The sequence below is a fragment of the Ambystoma mexicanum genome, chromosome 1q, assembly GCF_040938575.1.
Source record: "Ambystoma mexicanum isolate Mex_15411 chromosome 1q, UKY_AmexF1_1, whole genome shotgun sequence".
Lineage (NCBI taxonomy): Eukaryota > Metazoa > Chordata > Amphibia > Caudata > Ambystomatidae > Ambystoma > Ambystoma mexicanum.
Window position 1 is genome coordinate 455935 of NC_090922.1, and position 27227 is coordinate 483161.

Genomic DNA, 27227 nt, shown 5'->3' on the forward strand with positions numbered 1-27227 from the left:
ACATCTCATGCTATCAGAAGGGTCTCAGGAATGGAATGGGAAGGAGTTGGATATCACATCTCATGCTAAAGGGAGGGTCTCAGGTTTGGAAGGGGAAGGATTTGGATATCACATCTCATGTTATAGGAAGGATCTCAGGTTTGGTATTAGAAGCATTGAGATATCACATCTCATGCTATCGGAAGGATCTCAGGTTTGGTATTAGAAGCATTGAGATATCACATCTCATGCTATCAGAAGGGTCTCAGGATTGGAATGGGAAGGAGTTGGATATCACATCTCATGCTAAAGGGAGGGTCTCAGGTTTGGAAGGGGAAGGATTTGGATATCACATCTCATGTTATCGGAAGGATCTCACGTTTGGTATTAGAAGTATTGAGATATCATATATCATGCTATAGGAAGGGTCTCAGGATTGGAATGGGAAAGAGTTGGATATCACATCTCATGCTATAGGGAGTGTCTCAGGATTGGAATGGGAAGGACTTAGATATCACATATCATGCTATAGGGAGGGTCTCAGTTTTGATATTAGAAGCATTGAGATATCACATCTCATGCTATCGGAAGTGTCTCAGGATTGGAATGGGAAGGAGCTGGATATCACATCTCATGCTATCGGAAGTGTCTCAGGATTGGAATGGGAAGGAGCTGGATATCACATCTCATGCTAAAGGAACGGTCTCAGGTTTGGAACGGGAAGGATTTGGATATCACATCTCATGTTATAGGAAGAGTCTCAGGTTTGGTATAAGCATTGAGATATCACATCTCTGCTATCGGAAGTGTCTCAGGATTGGAATGGGAAGGAGTTGGATATCCCATCTCATGTTATAGGACGGGTCTCAGGTTTGTTATTAGAATCATTGAGATATCATATTGCATGCTGTAGGAAGGGTCTAAGGGTTGGAATGGGAAGGACTTGGATATCACATCTCATGCTATAGATAGGCTCTTAGGTTTGGAAAGGGAAGGAGTTGGATATCACATTTCATGTTAGAGGAAGGATCTCAGGTTTGGTATTAGAAGCATTGAGATATCACATCTCATGCTATAGGAAGGGTCTCAGGATTGGAATGGGAAGTAGTTGGATATCACATCTCATGCTATAGGAAGGGTCTCAGGTTTGGTATAAGCATTGAGATATCACATCTCATGCTATAGGACGGGTCTCAGGATTGGAATGGAAGGAGTTGGATATCACATCTCATGTTATAGGAAGGATCTCAGGTTTGGTATTAGAAGCATTGAGACATCACATCTCATGCTATAGGAAGGGTCTCAGGGTTGGAATGGGAAGGAGTTGGATATCACATCTCATCCAATAGGAAGGGTCTCAGGTTTGGAATGGGAAGGAATTGGATATCACATCTCATGTTATAGGAAGGATCTCAGGTTTGGTATTAGAAGCATTGAGATATCACATCTCATGCTATAGGAAGGGTCTCAGGATTGGAATGTTAAGGATTTGGATATCACATCTCATGCTAAAGGAAGGGTCTCAGGTTTGGTAGAAGCATTGAGATATCACGTCTCTGCTATCGGAAGGGTCTCAGGATTGGATTGGGAAGGAGTTGGATATCCCTTCTCATGCTATAGGAAGGGTCTCAGGATTTGAATGGCAAGGAGTTGGATATCACATCTCATGCCATAGGAAGGGTCTCAGGTTTGGTATAAGAATTGAGATATCACATCTCTGCTATCGGAAGGGTCTCAGGATTGGATTGGGAAGGAGTTGGATATTACTTTCTTGCTATAGGAAGGGTCTCATGTTTGGAATGGGAAGGAGTTGGATATCACATATGCTATAGTTAGTGTCTCAGGTTTGGAACGGGAAGGAGTTGGATATCACATCTCATGTTATAGGAAGGGTCTCAGGTTTGGCATACGCATTGAGATATCACATCTCTGCTATCGGAAGCGGCTCAGGATTGGAATGGGAAGGAGTTGGATATCCCATCTCATGTTATAGTAAGAGTCTCTGGTTTGGTATTAGAATCATTGAGATATCACATCGCATGCTGTAGGAAGGGTCTAAGGATTGGAATGGGATGGATTTGGATATCACATCTCATGCTATAGGTAGGCTCTCAGGTTTGGTATAAGCATTGAGATATCACATCTCATGCTATAGGAAGGGTCTCAGGATTGGAATGGGAAGGATTTGGATATCACATCTCATGCTATAGGAAGGGTCTCAGATTTGGTATAAGCATTGAGATATCACATCTCATGCTAAAGGAAGGGTCTCAGGATTGGAATGGGAAGGAGTTGTATATGACATCTCAGGCCATAGGAAGGGTCTCAGGTTTGGTATAAGCATTGAGATATCACATCTCTGCTATCGGAAGGGTCTCAGGATTGGAATGGGAAGGAGTTGGATATCCCATCTCATGTTATGGGAAGGGTCTCAGGTTTGGTATTAGAAGCATAGAGATATCACATTTCATGCTATAGGAAGGGTCTCAGGATTGGAATGGGAAGGACTTGGATGTCACATCTCATGCTATAGGGAGGGTCTCAAGTTTGATATTAGAAGCATTGAGATAAAAAATCTCATGATATCGGAAGGGTCTCAGGATTGGAATGGGAAGGAGTTGGATACCACATCTCATGATAAAGGAAGGGTCTAAGGTTTGGAAGGGGAAGGATTTGGATATCACATCTCATGTTATAGGACGGGTCTCAGGTTTGGTATTAGAAGCATTGAGATATCAAGTCTCATGGTATAAGAAGGGTCTCAGAATTGGAATGTGAAGAAGTTGGATATCACACCTCAAGCTATAGGAAGGGTCTCAGGATTGGAATGGGAAGGAGTTTGATATCACATCTCATGCCATAGTATGGGTCTCAGGTTTGGTAGAAGCATTGGGATATCACATCTCATGCTATCGGAAGGGTATGAGTATTGGATTTGGAAGAAGTTGGATATCCCATCTCATGCTATAGGAAGGGTCTCAGGTTGGAATGGGAAGGAGTTGGATATTACATTTCATGTTATAGGAAGGGTCTCAGGATTGGAATGGGAAGGACATGGATATCATATCTCATGCTATAGGACGGGTCTCAGGTTTGTTATTAGAATCATTGAGATATCATATTGCATGCTGTAGGAAGGGTCTAAGGATTGGAATGGGAAGGACTTGGATATCACATCTCATGCTATAGATAGGCTCTTAGGTTTGGAAAGGGAAGGAGTTGGATATCACATTTCATGTTAGAGGAAGGATCTCAGGTTTGGTATTAGAAGCATTGAGATATCACATCTCATGCTATAGGAAGGGTCTCAGGATTGGAATGGGAAGTAGTTGGATATCACATCTCATGCTATAGGAAGGGTCTCAGGTTTGGTATAAGCATTGAGATATCACATCTCATGCTATAGGACGGGTCTCAGGATTGGAATGGAAGGAGTTGGATATCACATCTCATGTTATAGGAAGGATCTCAGGTTTGGTATTAGAAGCATTGAGACATCACATCTCATGCTATAGGAAGGGTCTCAGGGTTGAAATGGGAAGGAGTTGGATATCACATCTCATCCAATAGGAAGGGTCTCAGGTTTGGAATGGGAAGGAATTGGATATCACATCTCATGTTATAGGAAGGATCTCAGGTTTGGTATTAGAAGCATTGAGATATCACATCTCATGCTATAGGAAGGGTCTCAGGATTGGAATGTGAAGGATTTGGATATCACATCTCATGCTAAAGGAAGGGTCTCAGGTTTGGTAGAAGCATTGAGATATCACGTCTCTGCTATCGGAAGGGTCTCAGGATTGGATTGGGAAGGAGTTGGATATCCCTTCTCATGCTATAGGAAGGGTCTCAGGATTTGAATGGCAAGGAGTTGGATATCACATCTCATGCCATAGGAAGGGTCTCAGGTTTGGTATAAGCATTGAGATATCACATCTCTGCTATCGGAAGGGTCTCCGGATTGGAATGGGAAGGAGTTGGATATTCCCATCTCATGTTATAGGAAGGGTCTCAGGTTTGGTATTAGAAGCATTGAGATATCACATCTCATGCTATAGGAAGGGTCTCAGGATTGGAATGGGAAGGACTTGGATATCACATCTCATGCTATAGGGAGGGTCTCAAGTTTGATATTAGAAGCTTTGAGATATCACATCTCATGATATCGGAAGGGTCTCAGGATTGGAATGGGAAGGAGTTGGATATCACATCTCATGATAAAGGAAGGGTCTAAGGTTTGGAAGGGGAAGGATTTGGATATCACATCTCATGTTATATTACGGGTCTCAGGTTTGGTATTAGAAGCATTGAGATATCAAGTCTCAGAGTATAGGAAGGGTCTCAGAATTGGAATGGGAAGGAGTTGGATATCACATCTCAAGCTATAGGAAGGGTCTCAGGATTGGAATGGGAAGGACTTGGATATCACATCTCATGCTATAGGAAGGCTCTCAGGTTTGGAAGGGGAAAGAGTTGGATATCACATTTCATATTAGAGGTAGGATCTCAGGTTTGGTATTAGAGGCATTGAGATATCACATCTCATGCTATCAGAAGGGTCTCAGGAATGGAATGGGAAGGAGTTGGATATCACATCTCATGCTAAAGGGAGGGTCTCAGGTTTGGAAGGGGAAGGATTTGGATATCACATCTCATGTTATAGGAAGGATCTCAGGTTTGGTATTAGAAGCATTGAGATATCTCATCTCATGCTATCGGAAGAATCTCAGGTTTGGTATTAGAAGCATTGAGATATCACATCTCATGCTATCAGAAGGGTCTCAGGATTGGAATGGGAAGGAGTTGGATATCACATCTCATGCTAAAGGGAGGGTCTCAGGTTTGGAAGGGGAAGGATTTGGATATCACATCTCATGTTATCAGAAGGATCTCACGTTTGGTATTAGAAGTATTGAGATATCATATCTCATGCTATAGGAAGGGTCTCAGGATTGGAATGGGAAAGAGTTGGATATCACATCTCATGCTATAGGGAGTGTCTCAGGATTGGAATGGGAAGGACTTAGATATCACATATCATGCTATAGGGAGGGTCTCAGTTTTGATATTAGAAGCATTGAGATATCACATCTCATGCTATCGGAAATGTCTCAGGATTGGAATGGGAAGGAGCTGGATATCACATCTCATGCTAAAGGAAGGGTCTCAGGTTTGGAACGGGAAGGATTTGGATATCACATCTCATGTTATAGGAAGGGTCTCAGGTTTGGTATAAGCATTGAGATATCACATCTCTGCTATCGGAAGTGTCTCAGGATTGGAATGGGAAGGAGTTGGATATCCCATCTCATGTTATAGGACGGGTCTCAGGTTTGTTATTATAATCATTGAGATATCATATTGCATGCTGTAGGAATGGTCTAAGGGTTGGAATGGGAAGGACTTGGATATCACATCTCATGCTATAGATAGGCTCTTAGGTTTGGAAAGGGAAGGAGTTGGATATCACATTTCATGTTAGAGGAAGGATCTCAGGTTTGGTATTAGAAGCATTGAGATATCACATCTCATGCTATAGGAAGGGTCTCAGGATTGGAATGGGAAGTAGTTGAATATCACATCTCATGCTATAGGAAGGGTCTCAGGTTTGGTATAAGCATTGAGATATCAAATCTCATGCTATAGGACGGGTCTCAGGATTGGAATGGAAGGAGTTGGATATCACATCTCATGTTATAGGAAGGATCTCAGGTTTGGTATTAGAAGCATTGAGACATCACATCTCATGCTATAGGAAGGGTCTCAGGGTTGGAATGGGAAGGAGTTGGATATCACATCTCATCCAATAGGAAGGGTCTCAGGTTTGGAATGGGAAGGAATTGGATATCACATTTCATGTTATAGGAAGGATCTCAGGTTTGGTATTAGAAGCATTGAGATATCACATCTCATGCTATAGGAAGGGTCTCAGGATTGGAATGTGAAGGATTTGGATATCACATCTCATGCTAAAGGAAGGGTCTCAGGTTTGGTAGAAGCATTGAAATATCACTTCTCTGCTATCAGAAGGGTCTCAGGATTGGATTGGGAAGGAGTTGGATATCCCTTCTCATGCTATAGGAAGGGTCTCAGGATTTGAATGGCAAGGAGTTGGATATCACATCTCATGCCATAGGAAGGGTCTCAGGTTTGGTATAAGCATTGAGATATCACATCTCTACTATCGGAAGGGTCTCAGGATTGGATTGGGAAGGAGTTGGATATCCCTTCTCATGCTATAGGAAGTGTCTCAGGTTGGAATGGGAAGGAGTTGGATATCACATCTCATGTTATAGGAAGGGTCTCAGGATTGGAATGGGAAGGATTTGGATATCACATCTCTTGCTATAGGAAGGGTCTCAGGATTTGAATGGCAAGAAGTTGGATATCACATCTCATGCCATAGGAAGGGTCTCAGGTTTGGTATAAGCATTGAGATATCACATCTCTACTATCGGAAGGGTCTCAGGATTGGATTGGGAAGGAGTTGGATATCCCTTCTCATGCTATAGGAAGTGTCTCAGGTTGGAATGGGAAGGAGTTGGATATCACATCTCATGTTATAGGACGGGTCTCAGGATTGGAATGGAAGGAGTTGGATATCACATCTCATGTTATAGGAAGGATCTCAGGTTTGGTATTAGAAGCATTGAGACATCACATCTCATGCTATAGGAAGGGTCTCAGGGTTGGAATGGGAAGGAGTTGGATATCACATCTCATCCAATAGGAAGGGTCTCAGGATTGGAATGGGAAGGAATTGGATATCACATCTCATGTTATAGGAAGGATCTCAGGTTTGGTATTAGAAGCATTGAGATATCACATCTCATGCTATAGGAAGGGTCTCAGGATTGGAATGTGAAGGATTTGGATATCACATCTCATGCTAAAGGAAGGGTCTCAGGTTTGGTAGAAGCATTGAGATATCACGTCTCTGCTATCGGAAGGGTCTCAGGATTGGATTGGGAAGGAGTTGGATATCCCTTCTCATGCTATAGGAAGGGTCTCAGGATTTGAATGGGAAGGAGTTGGATATCACATCTCTTGCTATAGGAAGGGTCTCAGGATTGGAATGGGTAGGAGTTGGATATTACTTTCTTGCTATAGGAAGGGTCTCATGTATGGAATGGGAAGCAGTTGGATATCACATATGCTATAGTTAGTGTCTCAGGTTTGGAACGGGAAGGAGTTGGATATCACCATAGCTGCTCCTCTGACTGCCCTCACAACTCCGAAGAAACCCAAGAAGGTAACTTGGACCGACGAGTTTGAGAAGGCCTTCAATGGCTTAAAAGACTCCTTGTGCCAGGCGCCTGTGCTTAGGGCCCCTGATTATCAAAGACCTTTTATCGTGCAGACGGATGCCTCTGACACTGGGATAGGAGCTGTACTATCACAAGTAGATGAGAAGGGTAAGGAACACCCTATTGGTTTTATTAGTCGCCAGCTTAAGGACAGAGAGCTCAGATGGTCCACGGTAGAGAAAGAATGTTTCTCTGTTGTGTGGGCCCTAAGGAAGCTGAGGCCTGTAGGGTATTTTGTGATGTAGGGTATTTTGTGGAGATTTGGGGCCTGACGGTATTTTATTACCGCCGAGAAATAACTTAGCAATAATCACTCTTTGTATTCAGATTTGGCCATGTGCAACAATAATACAATGGACATGCATTATTTCAGCACCCAGACCTGCATATTTGGTATACGTGGTTGGTGGTATTTTGGTGAGCATAATTCCCTTGTTTTATTTGTGGCCCCAATGTCCAGAATCCCTTATCTTCGCTTAGATTTTTCGTGTGATCACTAGAGAGACCTCAGACCTGCATTCTAGGGAAACCACAATTTCCAGGGATAGTGTTGGTGCGCCACCATGGGCAAACTCACTGACTTATTTACGACAGAGAGCTATATGTGGTAGTCTTGTGGTAATTTCCACTACCTTATATACGGTAGGGAGCTATGTTCAGAGAGTCTCTCTTCCCGTTGGCTCATGTACCTCCAACAAGTTATACTATAGTCACTCACAATTATTCATACTGATTCTGACATACACACATCTGTCTTAAAATGACCATTGCACTGTTTAAAAATCTCTCCACATCATTGGCATTGTAATGGTAAATAGAAAATAAACCACCCGTCTGTTTTCAAATATTTTCTGTATTATAAAATTTGCATTTAGACATGATCTCATTTTTTACAGCAATAAAAGGGAACAATCAAAGCATTTTCAATGACACACTGCAATTATAGTGGCGGAGAACAGAACTTAAATTGCAACATTAGCACTTGATTAAGACACGCACGGGACTTTCATTTTTCTACACTGACTGCATACTTTCGTGCACACACACAGCTCCCCCAGTTAGGTAATTACCTTATCTGTTTAGAGGATTCTCTCTGTGAATGTGGCTCTCTTGGCTTAACTCCAACGAAAAGGGACGCTTGCCTTCTCAAGCCGGGGTCATTGCCTGGAATTCTCAGCTTTTTCAGATAGGACAGCCTCTGCCAGTGGAAATGTAATTCTTTCAGCTTTCCCCAGTCTCGACTGCAGCAGGACACCCCCACAGCCAGGTCTTCTCCCCAGTAGTGCAGAAAGATGTCTGCCTCTCTTTTTCCCTGCTACTGCCCACTAAAACTTTCCTCTCAGCCCTCTTTATGACGTGTTCCAATGAAATCCATCATCTCTCATCCTCCTACTTTTAAACAATAGCTTCGCTTATACATTTGCAATTGTTGCAAATCTGACTTCCTTCCTCCTGCAGTTACTGTGCACAACAACACGGATAATCATGCAGAGAAGAGAGGAAAAATCTGCACACTCATTTAACTGGTTTTCAAAATATGCCTAATTCTGCAGTAGAGAACACATTTTATTAGTGAGTTATAATAAAATAAGGTTTTATTAGTCAGGTTAATGGTTAATATGTTAGCTGTTAATTTTCAAATGTGTCTCTAGCAATATAGGCATTTCAGGTGAAAAATAGTGTGCATTTTTAAATGAACACGTGTGCTTTTAACTGTAAAAATAGCTTTGCATCTTATATGTTAAAATCGTTTTTTGACTGAATAGCCTGTCTTTCCTTGTTAATCTGCTAACCCATATAGCAATGCACCGCACCCTTGTGGTGGTGCTGCAAAAAAAAAAATGCTACTTGTGCAGTAGTGCTGTAATGCTACTTGTGCAGTAGTGCTGAAAAAAAAATGCTACTTGTGCAGTAGTGCTGTAATGCTACTTGTGCAGTAGTGCTGTAATGCTACTTGTGCTGTAGTGCTGTACTCTGTGCTGTAACGTGCCAAATATCCTTACATATACCCTCCTTTTGTTTTTAGAACTTGGCTATAATCCAAGCCAATTCCTAAAAACAACTTATTCTATTTTTTTTTTACAATATAGCAATCCAACAAAATGAATATTCATGTGCATCAATGAAAATTTGCAATTAACATTTCATCTGAGTCCATCAGTTCATAAAATGTTCCACATTTGCCTTCTCAGTGGAAGTGGCATTACTTTAAGTTTAAATTTTCCAAGTCAATTAAAAACAATGAAATAAAACAATTAACTAAAACAAATAAGTAATATAACAAGTTAAAATAAATAATTAAAATAATAAATACGTGGAACTTCATATGCCGGAACTTTTGTTTTGTCTCTTTTGGTATGTCCCGACCAGCGATGTTATTCGGTTCATTCGAGTACTCTTTCATCTTGGCAATCTTGAATCCACAGTAGTCATCTCTTTTGGCATTCCGGTTATTTTGTCTTCACCTCCACCTGGAGGCAGGCATCTTTTGGTCTTCATCCAGGGGACTCCAGGACTCCATCGTCTCCCGTGGCCTCTGATCCCGGAACCTCCGATCAAATAATGTTAATCGTCTAAATCAAAATAGAAAATAAACAGATTAAGTACATAGCACAATACTAACTTCATCCTTTTGCCAAAAATAAAACATGCTTGGTAAAAATACTTCGTTTTTTTTTTCTTTTTTCTGAAATTAAACACAAGTTAAAAGAAAACAAACACATATAAAACAGCATTCAATATTTAATACACTTTCTCTCTGCACACCAACCACGAGCTTCCGTTATATGTGCATTTATTTATTTATTTATTTATTTATTTATTTATTTATATTATATATTTTCACATAAATTACAGTGTTTATGTGCCATCATAACAATCAACTTTTTTTTAACTTCTTTGTCACTGCCTCCTGATCACACCCATTTATTTTCTCAAGGGACCCTATCCGTTTCCACATGCTCAAGCTGCCTGATCTCATGTCTGGGATGGCATGGTTTGATTTGATTTACATGGACAAACTGCTCTATTGCTGTTTCACCTTCATTTTTCAAAATTTTATACACTACAGGAGAGACTTTATCTATAATTCGAAATGGCCCCTGCCAGGCTGCCAGAAATTTAGAATTTTTCTGTTTACTTTTTCCAAAATGAAACTTGTACACCTGATCCCCTACATTGTATTCCTTTACTGATGTCTTTTTGTCATAATATGACTTAGCACTGTCAGCAGCTCTTTCCAGATTTCTCTGCACAAAAGCAAATGCATGTTGCAAATGCCTCCTCAGTTCATCAATATATTCATGAACTGTGGATGCACTCACTAGAGTTTGCTCATGTGTTCTGTATAGTAGGTGTTGTGGTAACACCATTTTCCTACCTGTTAAGACCTCATGGGGGCTAACACCTGATGCTTTGGCAGGAGTCGACCTGATTGCCATCAAAACCAATGGTAAACGCAAATCCCAGCTGGAACCTGCTTCTGCCACAAATTTCTTTAAAATGTCCACAACAGACCTATTGTTTCTTTCAACTGTACCTGAAGACGCCGCCCGATATGCGATATGTAGTTTCCTTTTTACACCTAGTATTTGCCATACCTTACTCATTAGAGTACTTGTGAAATGACTTCCTCTGTCTGACTCAATTCTTTGTGGCAACCCAAACCTTGAGAACACATGGTTCACCAGCAATGTGGCTGCTGTTTGCGCACTACAATCTGGTGCGGGAATGCACTCAATCCATTTTGACATCAAACATACCACACTCAAAATATAGCGGTGTCCCCTGCTCGACCTTTTTAAAGGACCTACATAGTCTATTTGCAAATCTGACCATGGGAGAGTTAGGCCTCTTTTCATCAATGGTGCTCTATGCATTGGTGAAGCAGGTTTAAATTGGGCGCATACTAGACATCCTCTAGTATATAATTCCACATCTTGGGACATATGTGGCCAGTAAGCATAATCTTTTAGTATTTCTAATGTCTTTTGTGAACCTCTATGGCCTGCAGTTATGGCATCGTGTGCATGGTGTAGCATTAGTCCTCTGAATGAAAGGGGTACTACCCACTGTATTTGCCCTGTTATGGACTCTCTAATCATGAGCCCATCCTGTAATCTAATTCGTGTTTTGTTCTTTAATAACACCCTCAACTCTTCTTTTCCCATACAATCATTTTCTGTTAAAGGATTTTGTTCAGGATCTATCAAATGATTATAATAGATTCCCAAAATTTGATCATTCTTTTGTGCCTCAATCAAATCTTGGTCTGGCGTGTCATGACTCCACTGCACCACCGGTTGATCTACCTCCTTTGGTGCTTTAGAACGTGTGACTGCATCAATTTGTATTTCACCCATTAAATAATCAATAGGTAGCAATTCTCCCATCACAGCCCCAATCTTAGCCAGATGGTCTGCCTTATCATTTCCCTCCTTATCCTCTCCTGGTGTTTTTAAATGCCCACGAATTTTTCTCCAGTATATTGTTAAATTATTTTCTGACACCAATTTGTCTATGGCTTGTATCATTTTTCCATGTTTAAGTGGCTTTTTGTTGTATGTAACCATGCCTCTTGCTTTCCAACCAGGCAAATACTCCACAAAGCTATTCCGTGCATAGTCAGAATCAGTCACCAGGACAATTTCACTGAACTTTTTATCAACTGCAGTAGCAATTGCTTTATAGATGGCTGCCAATTCCGCTACCTGACTGCTCCTATCTCCAATCCTCATCCCTATACTAGGAACGCCTTCACATTTCAACCAGACATTTCCTATTCCTGCCACTAATTGTTTATTACTGTCATTTTCAATGTGAAAAGCACAACCATCCACATATACAGTTGGCAAATCCTTGCATGTTTTTTCATCAAAAGCTTTGTGTGGTGATTGTTCAAATTCCTGCAAACTAGCTTCCACTTCCATTTCATTTGGTATTTGTTCAGCTGCACAGTCATGTAAGTCAGCTAACCCTTGAGCAATTGGGCTCTTTTTATTTTGTCCATATCTTACTTCTACGGGAAAACCTTGTAATGCCAGCGTCCATGAAGTGATTCTGGATTGCGCTAGATTGCCTGATCTAATTCTTTTACTCTCTAAAAATTGCAAAGGTTGATGATTTGTTTCAATAATCACCTTTTCTCCCTGAACAATGGGGCGAAAATGTTGTAGCGCCCACACAGTGGTTAATAGGGCCTTCTCGCATTCATTAAATTTCATTTCAACTTGGGAAAATGCCTTACTTGCATATGCAATGGTTTTGTGATTCAAATCGTGTTTTTGTGATAACACTGCTGACATACAATGTTCAGAAAAGCCTATTTCTATAAAGAAATCCCTGTCCTTTATGGGGTATGCTAAACATGGTGCCTTTACAAGACATTCCTTCAATCTAGCCACTGCATCAGACTGCTCTCTTTCCCATCTCCAGGGAGTATTTAGTTTAAGCAGTTTAGTCAATGGTTGAGTGATTTCTGCATAATTCTCAATGAACTTTCTGTTATAGCCTGTCATCCCTAATAAACTTTTTACTCCTTTCACATTTTTAGGATCTTTTAATCTTTGTATGGCCTCTATTTTCTTCCTTTGTGGATTTAGCCCATGTTCAGTCACTTCATGCCCTAGAAAGTTCACTTTTTTCTTGCACCATTGTGCTTTTTGCAAAGATACTTTGGCGCCTGCTTTCTGCAATTGGCCAAGCACATGTCTTATTTCATCAAAATGGCTTTTAAGGTTTTCATTTTTTATCAAGACATCATCCACATAAACTATTGTCCCTCTTTCCGCTGCATCCGGCATGGCCTTTCTCAAAAATATGCCAAATTCACTCCCACTATTGATGTACCCGAACGGAGCTCTAAGCCAGGCATATTGAGTCCTGTCAAATGTAAAGGAAAATAGGTGTTGTATCTCCTCTGCCAATGGCACACACCAATATCCAGATGTGAGATCTAACGTGGTAAATACATTTGAACCATGTATCTGAGCTAGGCCCTGATCAATGAATGGTAGTGGCCATCTAGATACTGGTACTCTTTTATTTAACTCTCTTAAGTCTGCACACAGCCGCCATTGACCATTTGGCTTTAACACACCTAAAATAGGCGTATTGGATGTGCTATGAATGGGCCTAATTATTCCCCGTGATTCCAAATTTTTAATAATCTCTGCCAATGATTCTAAACATGCCAGCGGTAGTCTATACTGGCGTACAAACACTGGATTTCTGCTACAACCTTCTGGTAGTGTGGCCACATGTAAATCAGTTAAACCACAATCATAAGCATCTTTTGCAAATACATCCTTAAACTCCATAAATATTTCCCTCAGATTGCGTCGATCCTCATCGCTGTTACATGCATCCGCTAAGGAGATCTGCTCTTCTACCATTCTGGAAAATTCTGGAAACTCTTCTGGTAAAGGAATCTCAGCGCTTTCCTCTAACTGTGTGGCTGTGTCTTTTTGTAGAGCTGCCACTTTCAAATATTTTGGCAGATCAGCTTCCACTTCAATGGGCTGATTTCCTGTTTCATTTTCATTTAAATTAAATATTATGCAATCCTCTTGATGGCAGCACACTGTCTCATTTGCATCATAAGGATACACAGAATGAATTTTAAATATTCCTTTGGGCTGAGAGTCCAGGTGTTCTGGTAACTCGCCCCTGGCATCTACATATTTTTCAGGAATATTCCCAATCACCATGTTATTTAAATCTGCCGTATAATGTGATTTTTGTATGGCCATTCCTAATGGGGAGTTTTCCTCTAAATGAACGTCCTGACAACCTTTATTATTTACCATGATTTTTACAGATCCCTCACCAATGTCTACCAATGGAATGTATTCATAATCCAGGCCTTGCTGTTTTATGGATTCATTCAGGCATACAAATGCATCAGAGCCTTTCATCTGCTGTCCATTTTTGCATTTCAGTGTTATTGCAAACTGTTTTGTAAATGCAGGAACAATAGTATTTTTCCTCATCTGTAATTCGACTGCATAAGGAACTAGTTGTGCACAATGATAAGCCCTTCTTTTGTCTCCAAATTCAGGCGCCGGCCCACCTAGGCGTGACCATATTTTTTGATTAAGGAAATCTAACACCATACACATTCTGTGCATGATGTCATTGCCCATGTAAAATTCATTTTGTGCTCCACTCACTATCCATACATTATGGTAAATTGCTTTCTGCCCAATGCTAATTTTAAGCATGCATCTGCCTGTAATTCGGTTTTCAAAGTCTGGACTGTCCAACCCAGAAACATATTGGTTTTTAATCCTAAATTTTGGGATTTCTTCCCTCTCCATAATTTTTTGCAACAATTTCTCATTAATGAAACTCCTTTCATGTTCAAGCGCTAAAGTGGCTTTTATTGTTTTAAGATAATCATTTATACCAGCGTGAACCCATGGTTGCTCATCTTCCATGTGTATCTCTGCCAGAGTGGTAATGTGTTTTTCTGAATCTGTTTTAGGAACAATATTCTGTTTGCATGTATTCTCTTTTAAATAGAAACGCAATGTGTGTTCGTCTATGGCAGTCTGCCAATCTTTCCTTGGGTCCAAGTATATTTGTACAGGTAGTTTTTCATTGTCGCTCTGATCTTTGTCTTGACACCTTAATATAACAGTGACACTAGGTATGCAGCTATTCTGGAGATATACCTCCACAGCATCATTTGTTTTGGCAACGGTGTGACATTCTTTTATATTGCTGTTTTGTGATTTTAGTTTCTTAGGCCTCAATGGTTTTTTGGTTAAGGACCACAGCACTCCATTCACCCCATCTATGAGAGGAGACAATCTTTTCAGGCAATCTGTCCCCATCAGAAATGGAATTTCACAAATAGATGTGATCAATACCTCTTGTTTCATTCTGTGCTTTCCTATTTTTATGTCAACCTCAGTTACACCTATGATGGGCACCTCCTCCCCATTAAAGTTATGCACTGGGCCTTGATTTGCCTTCACTGTGATCTGACTCTGTGGAGGCCTCCCTTCATTGATACTCTTTACCAGCTCCTTGGACATAATTGTGGCCTGTGCGCCAGTGTCAATCATAGCAAAGGTGTGGCATTTTTCTTCTACAGTGATGGGTGCATAATATCTGTCCTCAACTTCCTCTAATACACATAAGAAATGTGAATTCTTACTGATTTCAGGGCTCACCTTTCTCAGGTCTTTTTCACTTTTGGCTAAGCACATTGGTAAATGAAAAGACATTTTTCCCTCCTTTTTACCCATTTCTGTGCGAGATATTTTATTCATTTCTCCATGTTCAGAGGTTTTTTGGAGTGTGGCCACTGTTCGCCCATCCATCTGGGTAACATCAGAGACCACATTACAACCTTCCAACTGAACATGTGTAACAATATCATTCAGCAATTTGTCATTTTTTAATTCTGTGCATTTGTGATCATTTAGTGTAATACCAGCCCTTTCAGCCTCTTCAAAAATATGTGGCTCAAAGAATTTTTCAGGTGATTGACTTGTACCCTCCTTGTGAGTATTTCCTTTTTCTGTCTGTGTTTGGTAATTGTTTTGCTTGCCCAGGGAAGAAGCTATGGCATCCCCACTTACTCCCTGTTCACTGGTATTCCCCATGCATGAGTCATTTTTCTTAAATCTGTCCCTTTGTTCTTTTGGAATTCCTAATGTTTCTTTTTCATTTGTGCAAATCTTTACTGTTTTATTTAGCTCTAAGTTAAACCGTACCTCTTTTTTAGAAGTATTTGCACTTTCTGTCACAATTTCATTTACTGGTACTTTCATTTTTAATCCATTAGACATCTCAGAGTCGTTATGCAAAATTATATCAGAGCAATCTGTCATTTTGGCACTGCAGTTATCATGAGTACTTAGTCACTTTTCGGAAGCCCCCCGGTCATTGCTATGGCCATCAGCCCCCTCTTTGGAAGGTTGTTTTTGCGCTGTATAGAGCTTTCCTATTTGCTCAGCTAACATTTTCACTTGGGCCTCAAGGCATTGGAACCTTTCCACCTCTCTAGGATCCTCTTTCTGTGGCCTAGGTCGATATTGGTTGTTTTCCCCCTGATTGGATCTATTCTGATACCTCTCAGGTGATTGATACCGGTTGGGATGGTTTCTGAACTCTTGATTCATTTGTGGAGGGGAGCGGGTTGCACCCATCCTTTGATTATAGTCCCCTGGTGGGGAATCATTGTACTGGCGTGGACTGTAGTTCACGTTTTGCTTCATGTCCTGTCTCTCAGATTGTGGGTACTGGCCCCTATATTGATTTCCATTATCAGTAAATCGATCCACATATCGGGGCCTATCCTGATTACCATATATCATGGTGCTGGGATCAAATCTGCTCTGTGTCCCCAATGACTGGTAGGGACCATCATTTCTTTGATCTTGATTTTGTCTCTGATTATTGTTCATACCTGCCATATCAGACCGGTATCTTACCCGGGGTCTATCTCCTAAATATCTAGGGCTGATGTAGCTCTCTCTATTACTAGGATCATGTGATTGGAATATTGGTACAGTAAATGGCGATCTTTGTTGATTACCCCTTTGTTCAGGTGTCACATTATTTTTACCTTGGCTTTGAGCAGACTCAAGGGACATTTTGGCTGACCTGATTTCCATTACTGTGGCTGAGTGTTCTTTAGATTTAGGCCTAGTATCTTTCATTTTATCACTTTCTCTACCCTGACAATAGAGTACCTCATATAGCTTGGTGCTTTGATGTACAATCCATTCAAGGGACTTGTCACGGTCAAATTCACGGACCAATTGGGATATAATGTCTTTCTGTAGCCCATAGAAGTATGCGGTTTTAAACTCATTGGAATTTGAGTCAAAAGATACATCAAAGCGAGAGAATGCTCTTTTTAAGTCTTGTAAAAATTGGCGAGGTGATGTATTAGGTCCAGCAGTAATAGTGTACGCAACTTTCTTTGCCTCCTGCAATGACTGAAAAGGAGAAAAATGGCGCCTAATTTCTTTTTCAAACTCCAGCCATGTCATATTCTGCTGTTCATTTAATCCCCTTATGATGCTGGCCGTCGGGGCATCTAAAGTTAAATGAAAATATTGTCTGTACTGTTCCTTAGGTATCTGGAGCGCTTTAAAAATGTCATGCACCGCTTCTAAGTGATCCTCAATGCAGCATTCACCTCCCTTTTTAAATGGTTTGATCAGGGCTTTAATGGATTTCATTATTTTTATGGGGCTACTTGTTGCAATGCATGGAATTGCACTATTTTGTGATTCAATCCTGTTTTCAGGTGTATGAGATTGGTGGCTGCCCCCAATGGGAGTATCAAATCCCCCAAGGGCGCTGCAACCAAGTTCAGTCACCGGCCCAGTCACTGGGGCACTAGCTCTTTGGGCAGAGCTAGAATTCACCTCCACTCCATTGAATGTGGTGCCCTGCCGCCTCTCCTGGGACCTGGGAATGCACATTTGCTGTTCTAAGTCCTTACACTTTTTAAGGAGTCTGTTGGCTTCATCATGCAAATAATTATTTTCATCACTCATTTTATTAATTGCCTCCTGCATATCGCACATTTGCATTTGGCATTCATTGAACTCTTTACTTCTCTTGTCTCTTTCTTGGATCATTTTAATCATTTCTTGTTCTACACTCTGGAGATCACCTTCTTTTTCGCAATGTTCTTTTTGTAAAATCTGCATTTCTGAAACAACCTCATCTTTATCCTGCCTAATGTGATCCACTAAGGCTTTTAAGTGTGTCAATTCTTGCTCACTATCTTCAAATTGTTTCTTGCTTTTGGATAACTGAGTATCAAAGTCTCTGCATTTTAATTGCATGTCTTTTTGGCATACATCCAATTCTGCTCTCAACATTTCCTGATTTTTACTTGCCCCATCTAATTCAGTCTTTAACCTGTTAATTAGCTGAGTATCATTCTCTTGCATTCGCAGTGACTTGTTTAAAATAAACCATATTTTGCCGCATAGCCGTATTAAACAGTCTTTCTCTGCACTTTTATCGGCTGCATTCAATAATCTTGTAAGGCAGACCTGAATTATGCTGCCTTCTGCAAAAATATGGTCTAGTTTTTCTTTCTGCACCTCACCCTGAATGCGGTTACTCCATTCTAAGGTACTGTTCGAAGACCAATTCCCATGTGCAAATAACTTTGCCTCTAAATATTGCACTAGATCTGAGAATGTGGTTTCCCTTTGTGACATTCTGAAATTCGTTTTTAGTGGCACACTGCTATTATAAAATGGGTTCCCTTTAATGTGCAAATGGCAGTGTGAGACACTCTTGCCACGCCCAGTAGGTACTCTATGATCACTTTCCCGGCCTGCAACGCACCATAAATATGTAGGGTATTTTGTGGAGATTTGGGGCCTGACGGTATTTTATTACCGCCGAGAAATAACTTAGCAATAATCACTCTTTGTATTCAGATTTGGCCATGTGCAACAATAATACAATGGACATGCATTATTTCAGCACCCAGACCTGCATATTTGGTATACGTGGTTGGTGGTATTTTGGTGAGCATAATTCCCTTGTTTTATTTGTGGCCCCAATGTCCAGAATCCCTTATCTTCGCTTAGATTTTTCGTGTGATCACTAGAGAGACCTCAGACCTGCATTCTAGGGAAACCACAATTTCCAGGGATAGTGTTGGTGCGCCACCATGGGCAAACTCACTGACTTATTTACGACAGAGAGCTATATGTGGTAGTCTTGTGGTAATTTCCACTACCTTATATACGGTAGGGAGCTATGTTCAGAGAGTCTCTCTTCCCGTTGGCTCATGTACCTCCAACAAGTTATACTATAGTCACTCACAATTATTCATACTGATTCTGACATACACACATCTGTCTTAAAATGACCATTGCACTGTTTAAAAATCTCTCCACATCATTGGCATTGTAATGGTAAATAGAAAATAAACCACCCGTCTGTTTTCAAATATTTTCTGTATTATAAAATTTGCATTTAGACATGATCTCATTTTTTACAGCAATAAAAGGGAACAATCAAAGCATTTTCAATGACACACTGCAATTATAGTGGCGGAGAACAGAACTTAAATTGCAACATTAGCACTTGATTAAGACACGCACGGGACTTTCATTTTTCTACACTGACTGCATACTTTCGTGCACACACACAGCTCCCCCAGTTAGGTAATTACCTTATCTGTTTAGAGGATTCTCTCTGTGAATGTGGCTCTCTTGGCTTAACTCCAACGAAAAGGGACGCTTGCCTTCTCAAGCCGGGGTCATTGCCTGGAATTCTCAGCTTTTTCAGATAGGACAGCCTCTGCCAGTGGAAATGTAATTCTTTCAGCTTTCCCCAGTCTCGACTGCAGCAGGACACCCCCACAGCCAGGTCTTCTCCCCAGTAGTGCAGAAAGATGTCTGCCTCTCTTTTTCCCTGCTACTGCCCACTAAAACTTTCCTCTCAGCCCTCTTTATGACGTGTTCCAATGAAATCCATCATCTCTCATCCTCCTACTTTTAAACAATAGCTTCGCTTATACATTTGCAATTGTTGCAAATCTGACTTCCTTCCTCCTGCAGTTACTGTGCACAACAACACGGATAATCATGCAGAGAAGAGAGGAAAAATCTGCACACTCATTTAACTGGTTTTCAAAATATGCCTAATTCTGCAGTAGAGAACACATTTTATTAGTGAGTTATAATAAAATAAGGTTTTATTAGTCAGGTTAATGGTTAATATGTTAGCTGTTAATTTTCAAATGTGTCTCTAGCAATATAGGCATTTCAGGTGAAAAATAGTGTGCATTTTTAAATGAACACGTGTGCTTTTAACTGTAAAAATAGCTTTGCATCTTATATGTTAAAATCGTTTTTTGACTGAATAGCCTGTCTTTCCTTGTTAATCTGCTAACCCATATAGCAATGCACCGCACCCTTGTGGTGGTGCTGCAAAAAAAAAAATGCTACTTGTGCAGTAGTGCTGTAATGCTACTTGTGCAGTAGTGCTGAAAAAAAAATGCTACTTGTGCAGTAGTGCTGTAATGCTACTTGTGCAGTAGTGCTGTAATGCTACTTGTGCTGTAGTGCTGTACTCTGTGCTGTAACGTGCCAAATATCCTTACAGGCCCTACCTCTATGGGACCCACTTCACTGTGCAGACTGACCATAAGCCGTTAAAGTGGCTAATGAACATGAAGGGGGAGAATCCAAAGTTGCTTAGGTGGTCCATAAGTCTACAAGGCTTCGACTTCACTATTGAGCATAGGCCAGGTGTCCAACATAGCAATGCTGATGGGTTGTCCAGAATGTTTAACCGACCTGAACAAGAGACTCATCCAGGGGTGGATTAGTTCCCCCTGTCCATAGTCTGGGAGGGGCGAGTGTTAGGAAAGATTTCATGATTGCAGGTAATTTTCCTTCCATGTGACAACCCCTAAACTTTTTGCTGTTGTTTTCACCTTGTTATTGACTTTGCCAGAGAAGTGCAGCCTTCTGCCGCACTCCTCTGGGCTTTCGCTCTTTTCTTACGGGGAAACTGACATGCCCTTAAGACAGTCAGTACCGGGGAACGCTGTTTCCCGTAGTTTCTTCTATCGTGTTGCGGCTTTAGTGCAACATGACACAAGAGGGCACTGTAAGCTAAGTTACAGCTCTCTTGGGTCTCTAGCCTTCTACAGACCCTAGATACTCTTTTAGGATGGTATTTGATCGGTGCAAGTCATTCAGGGACTCGAATGGTGGCAGCGATCGTTTTGTTTATTTTGAGCTCCTTTTGGCGTTCTGAGCACGTTTTTCGCACTGAACCCAAAATGGTGGCCTGGCTCCCAAAATGGCCAGACCACGAGGCTCCTTTGTCTTGTCCACTGACCGTCTTGCTCCCTTCACCTTCCCCAGGTCGGGCGACCCGGGGCCTTCCTTATTTGGGCATGTACTTTCCCGCGAAACGTGGTTGCTTTCGCGGGCTTCTACATGTCGTTTGTGTGCCTCCAGGGTGTGGGCTGGGATGTCTGGTCCCAATACACATCCTGGGTGCCAGAGAGTCTAGGGTGGTGTGAATGCCTGGGACCACCGTGGTCCGTGATTGGTCCACGTATGGTATGTGTGTTGATGAGCGGATCTCCCATTGGCTCCCCTCCGTTTTGGCGCGAAGGGAACCGTGGATAAGAGGGAGCTGGAAACACCACTACCATGTCGATCTCCTGAGTTCTCACGAATGAAGGAATACAGGAGCCAAGTATCCTGCAACCAAGAGGCTGGACCGAGGAATCGCTGGTGACCCGCTGAAGGAATCCTCCTTTGCACTGCGGTCGTCCTGTGAAGCCCTTTCCTCCTTGGATCGAACCAGAAGGCCTGTACTGGTGCTTCGACCTTTGGAATAGCAGGAACAGCTATTCCCGGCGACTTCATCCTCTCCTGCCAAGTAAGCCTTCGGAAGTGTCTCTGGGCCATCCAGTTGACTGACCAGCTTACAAGGGAGTCCTGCTCTGTAACTGCCGCCAGGTTGTGTTGTATTTCGAGTCCTTGTCACTCTCCCACGCTTCGTACACTTGGCGTTCCCAAGTCTGAAGGGAGGAGTGTACATTTGGCTTGAATACACACGGCCGCTCCGTTGTCCTGCTGCGGCAACAAATCTGTGCTGGTTTCGTCGATTGGGACGTCTTTTTGCTCTACACGACTACGAGGCGTTCCCTGCTCTTCTGAACCTGCCAGCTGCTGAAACTAACGTGGAGAAGCCTGGGTCTGCTTGCTTCGGGGACCGGTGAGTAGTTTAGCTAGGATCTGGTCGCCCTCCTGCAGTATCCCATTGCTTTTCCCTGCTGTGTAAAAACAGCCCCCTTTTGGCCGTACTCGCGCTCTGCTTCTGCCCGCTGTGGAGGCTGCGCTTGAGTTGCGGAACCTGTTCTCCTTCTGCTGTGCACTAACCCGAACTGCCTGACTTCCTCCGAAGAGCTTCCCCTTTTGCCCGTTGGCACCGGCGTGGCAGGTACTTTGAGCACAAGGCTCCACTCTTCGCAGGGCTCGGACTTCCATCTAGTTAGGTGCCTCTGAAGGCGAACTGAGTCTAAAGCGTTATCGCACTGCCTGTTTTCCTTTCCTTTCAGGGGGACTACATATTTCGTGCTTTAAACGCTTGCGACTGTGTATTTGTATATATATTGTGTTGATATGGTATGTGTTGGTTTAATATTGTGATATTGTGATTTTCTCGCTACGGTCATTATTTTAAAGGCCTTAAAATAAATGTGTATCTATTTTTCATATAACAACTGTTTGGAGTAGTTTGTAAGCGCTCTTGCTTTGTGTGCTCATTGCGGGCTTTCAGTCACCCTCACCCCTCTTGAGACCTAGTCTTGACCGCCACGATCGCTACCTTGATTGGTCTGGCTTGTCCAGAGGTTACCCTGTTCCAAGTAATTAGGTTGGCCTTCTGAACTTGTGCGCCACCAGGACAGAGTTCAGAAATCTGTCTTAACAGAAGGGTCTCAGGATTGGATTGGGAAGGAGTTGGATATCCCTTCTCATGCTATAGGAAGGGTCTCAGGATTTGAATGGCAAGGAGTTGGATATCACATCTCATGCCATAGGAAGGGTCTCAGGTTTGGTATAAGCATTGAGATATCACATCTCTGCTATCGGAAGGGTCTCAGGATTGGATTGGGAAGGAGTTGGATATCCCTTCTCATGCTATAGGAAGTGTCTCAGGTTGGAATGGGAAGGAGTTGAATATCACATCTCATGTTATAGGAAGGGTCTCAGGATTGGAATGGGAAGGATTTGGATATCACATCTCTTGCTATAGGAAGGGTCTCAGGATTGGAATGGGTAGGAGTTGGATATTACTTTCTTGCTATAGGAAGGGTCTCATGTTTGGAATGGGAAGGAGTTGGATATCACATATGCTATAGTTAGTGTCTCAGGTTTGGAACGGGAAGGAGTTGGATATCACATCTCATGTTATAGGAAGGGTCTCAGTTTTGGTATAAGCATTGAGATATCACATCTCTGCTATCGGAAGCGGCTCAGGATTGGAATGGGAAGGAGTTGGATATCCCATCTCATGTTATAGTAAGAGTCTCTGGTTTGGTATTAGAATCATTGAGATATCACATTGCATGCTGTAGGAAGGGTCTAAGGATTGGAATGGGATGGACTTGGATATCACATCTCATGCTATAGGTAGGCTCTCAGGTTTGGTATAAGCATTGAGATATCACATCTCATGCTATAGGAAGGGTCTCAGGATTGGAATGGGAAGGATTTGGATATCACATCTCATGCTATAGGAAGGGTCTCAGATTTGGTATAAGCATTGAGATATCACATCTCATGCTAAAGGAAGGGTCTCAGGATTGGAATGGGAAGGAGTTGTATATGACATCTCAGGCCATAGGAAGGGTCTCAGGTTTGGTATAAACATTGAGATATCACATCTCTGCTATCGGAAGGGTCTCAGGATTGGAATGGGAAGGAGTTGGATATCCCATCTCATGTTATAGGAAGGGTCTCAGGTTTGGTATTAGAAGCATAGAGATATCACATCTCATGCTATAGGAAGAGTCTCAGGATTGGAATGGGAAGGACTTGGATGTCACATCTCATGCTATAGGGAGGGTCTCAAGTTTGATATTAGAAGCATTGAGATAACAAATCTCATGATATCGGAAGGGTCTCAGGATTGGAATGGGAAGGAGTTGGATACCACATCTCATGATAAAGGAAGGGTCTAAGGTTTGGAAGGGGAAGGATTTGGATATCACATCTCATGTTATAGGACGGGTCTCAGGTTTGGTATTAGAAGCATTGAGATATCAAGTCTCATGGTATAAGAAGGGTCTCAGAATTGGAATGGGAAGGAGTTGGATATCACACCTCAAGCTATAGGAAGGGTCTCAGGATTGGAATGGAAAGGAGTTTGATATCACATCTCATGCCATAGTATGGGTCTCAGGTTTGGTAGAAGCATTGGGATATCACATCTCATGCTATCGGAAGGGTATCAGTATTGGATTTGGAAGAAGTTGGATATCCCATCTCATGCTATAGGAAGGGTCTCAGGTTGGAATGGGAAGGAGTTGGATATCACATTTCATGTTATAGGAAGGGTCTCAGGATTGGAATGGGAAGGACTTGGATATCATATCTCATGCTATAGGACGGGTCTCAGGTTTGTTATTAGAATCATTGAGATATCATATTGCATGCTGTAGGAAGGGTCTAAGGATTGGAATGGGAAGGACTTGGATATCACATCTCATGCTATAGATAGGCTCTTAGGTTTGGAAAGGGAAGGAGTTGGATATCACATTTCATGTTAGAGGAAGGATCTCAGGTTTGGTATTAGAAGCATTGAGATATCACATCTCATGCTATAGGAAGGGTCTCAGGATTGGAATGGGAAGTAGTTGGATATCACATCTCATGCTATAGGACGGGTCTCAGGATTGGAATGGAAGGAGTTGGATATCACATCTCATGTTATAGGAAGGATCTCAGGTTTGGTATTAGAAGCATTGAGACATCACATCTCATGCTATAGGAAGGGTCTCAGGGTTGGAATGGGAAGGAGTTGGATATCACATCTCATCCAATAGGAAGGGTCTCAGGTTTGGAATGGGAAGGAATTGGATATCACATCTCATGTTATAGGAAGGATCTCAGGTTTGGTATTAGAAGCATTGAGATATCACATCTCATGCTATAGGAAGGGTCTCAGGATTGGAATGTGAAGGATTTGGATATCACATCTCATGCTAAAGGAAGGGTCTCAGGTTTGGTAGAAGCATTGAGATATCACGTCTCTGCTATCGGAAGGGTCTCAGGATTGGATTGGGAAGGAGTTGGATATCCCTTCTCATGCTATAGGAAGGGTCTCAGGATTTGAATGGCAAGGAGTTGGATATCACATCTCATGCCATAGGAAGGGTCTCAGGTTTGGTATAAGCATTGAGATATCACATCTCTGCTATCGGAAGCGTCTCAGGATTGGAATGGGAAGGAGTTGGATATTCCCCTCTCATGTTATAGGAAGGGTCTCAGGTTTGGTATTAGAAGCATTGAGATATCACATCTCATGCTATAGGAAGGGTCTCAGGATTGGAATGGGAAGGACTTGGATATCACATCTCATGCTATAGGGAGGGTCTCAAGTTTGATATTAGAAGCTTTGATATATCACATCTCATGATATCGGAAGGGTCTCAGGATTGGAATGGGAAGGAGTTGGATATCACATCTCATGATAAAGGAAGGGTCTAAGGTTTGGAAGGGGAAGGATTTGGATATCACATCTCATGTTATATTACGGGTCTCAGGTTTGGTATTAGAAGCATTGAGATATCAAGTCTCAGAGTATAGGAAGGGTCTCAGAATTGGAATGGGAAGGAGTTGGATATCACATCTCAAGCTATAGGAAGGGTCTCTGGATTGGAATGGGAAGGACCTGGATATCACATCTCATGCTATAGGAAGGCTCTCAGGTTTGGAAGGGGAAAGAGTTGGATATCACATTTCATGTTAGAGGTAGGATCTCAGGTTTGGTGTTAGAGGCATTGAGATATCACATCTCATGCTATCAGAAGGGTCTCAGGAATGGAATGGGAAGGAGTTGGATATCACATCTCATGCTAAAGGGAGGGTCTCAGGTTTGGAAGGGGAAGGATTTGGATATCACATCTCATGTTATAGGAAGGATCTCAGGTTTAGTATTAGAAGCATTGAGATATCACATCTCATGCTATCGGAAGGATCTCAGGTTTGGTATTAGAAGCATTGAGATATCACATCTCATGCTATCAGAAGGGTCTCAGGATTGGAATGGGAAGGAGTTGGATACCACATCTCATGATAAAGGAAGGGTCTAAGGTTTGGAAGGGGAAGGATTTGGATATCACATCTCATGTTATAGGACGGGTCTCAGGTTTGGTATTAGAAGCATTGAGATATCAAGTCTCATGGTATAAGAAGGGTCTCAGAATTGGAATGGGAAGGAGTTGGATATCACACCTCAAGCTATAGGAAGGGTCTCAGGATTGGAATGGAAAGGAGTTTGATATCACATCTCATGCCATAGTATGGGTCTCAGGTTTGGTAGAAGCATTGGGATATCACATCTCATGCTATCGGAAGGGTATCAGTATTGGATTTGGAAGAAGTTGGATATCCCATCTCATGCTATAGGAAGGGTCTCAGGTTGGAATGGGAAGGAGTTGGATATCACATTTCATGTTATAGGAAGGGTCTCAGGATTGGAATGGGAAGGACTTGGATATCATATCTCATGCTATAGGACGGGTCTCAGGTTTGTTATTAGAATCATTGAGATATCATATTGCATGCTGTAGGAAGGGTCTAAGGATTGGAATGGGAAGGACTTGGATATCACATCTCATGCTATAGATAGGCTCTTAGGTTTGGAAAGGGAAGGAGTTGGATATCACATTTCATGTTAGAGGAAGGATCTCAGGTTTGGTATTAGAAGCATTGAGATATCACATCTCATGCTATAGGAAGGGTCTCAGGATTGGAATGGGAAGTAGTTGGATATCACATCTCATGCTATAGGAAGGGTCTCAGGTTTGGTATAAGCATTGAGATATCACATCTCATGCTATAGGACGGGTCTCAGGATTGGAATGGAAGGAGTTGGATATCACATCTCATGTTATAGGAAGGATCTCAGGTTTGGTATTAGAAGAATTGAGACATCACATCTCATGCTATAGGAAGGGTCTCAGGGTTGGAATGGGAAGGAGTTGGATATCACATCTCATCCAATAGGAAGGGTCTCAGGTTTGGAATGGGAAGGAATTGGATATCACATCTCATGTTATAGGAAGGATCTCAGGTTTGGTATTAGAAGCATTGAGATATCACATCTCATGCTATAGGAAGGGTCTCAGGATTGGAATGTGAAGGATTTGGATATCACATCTCATGCTAAAGGAAGGGTCTCAGGTTTGGTAGA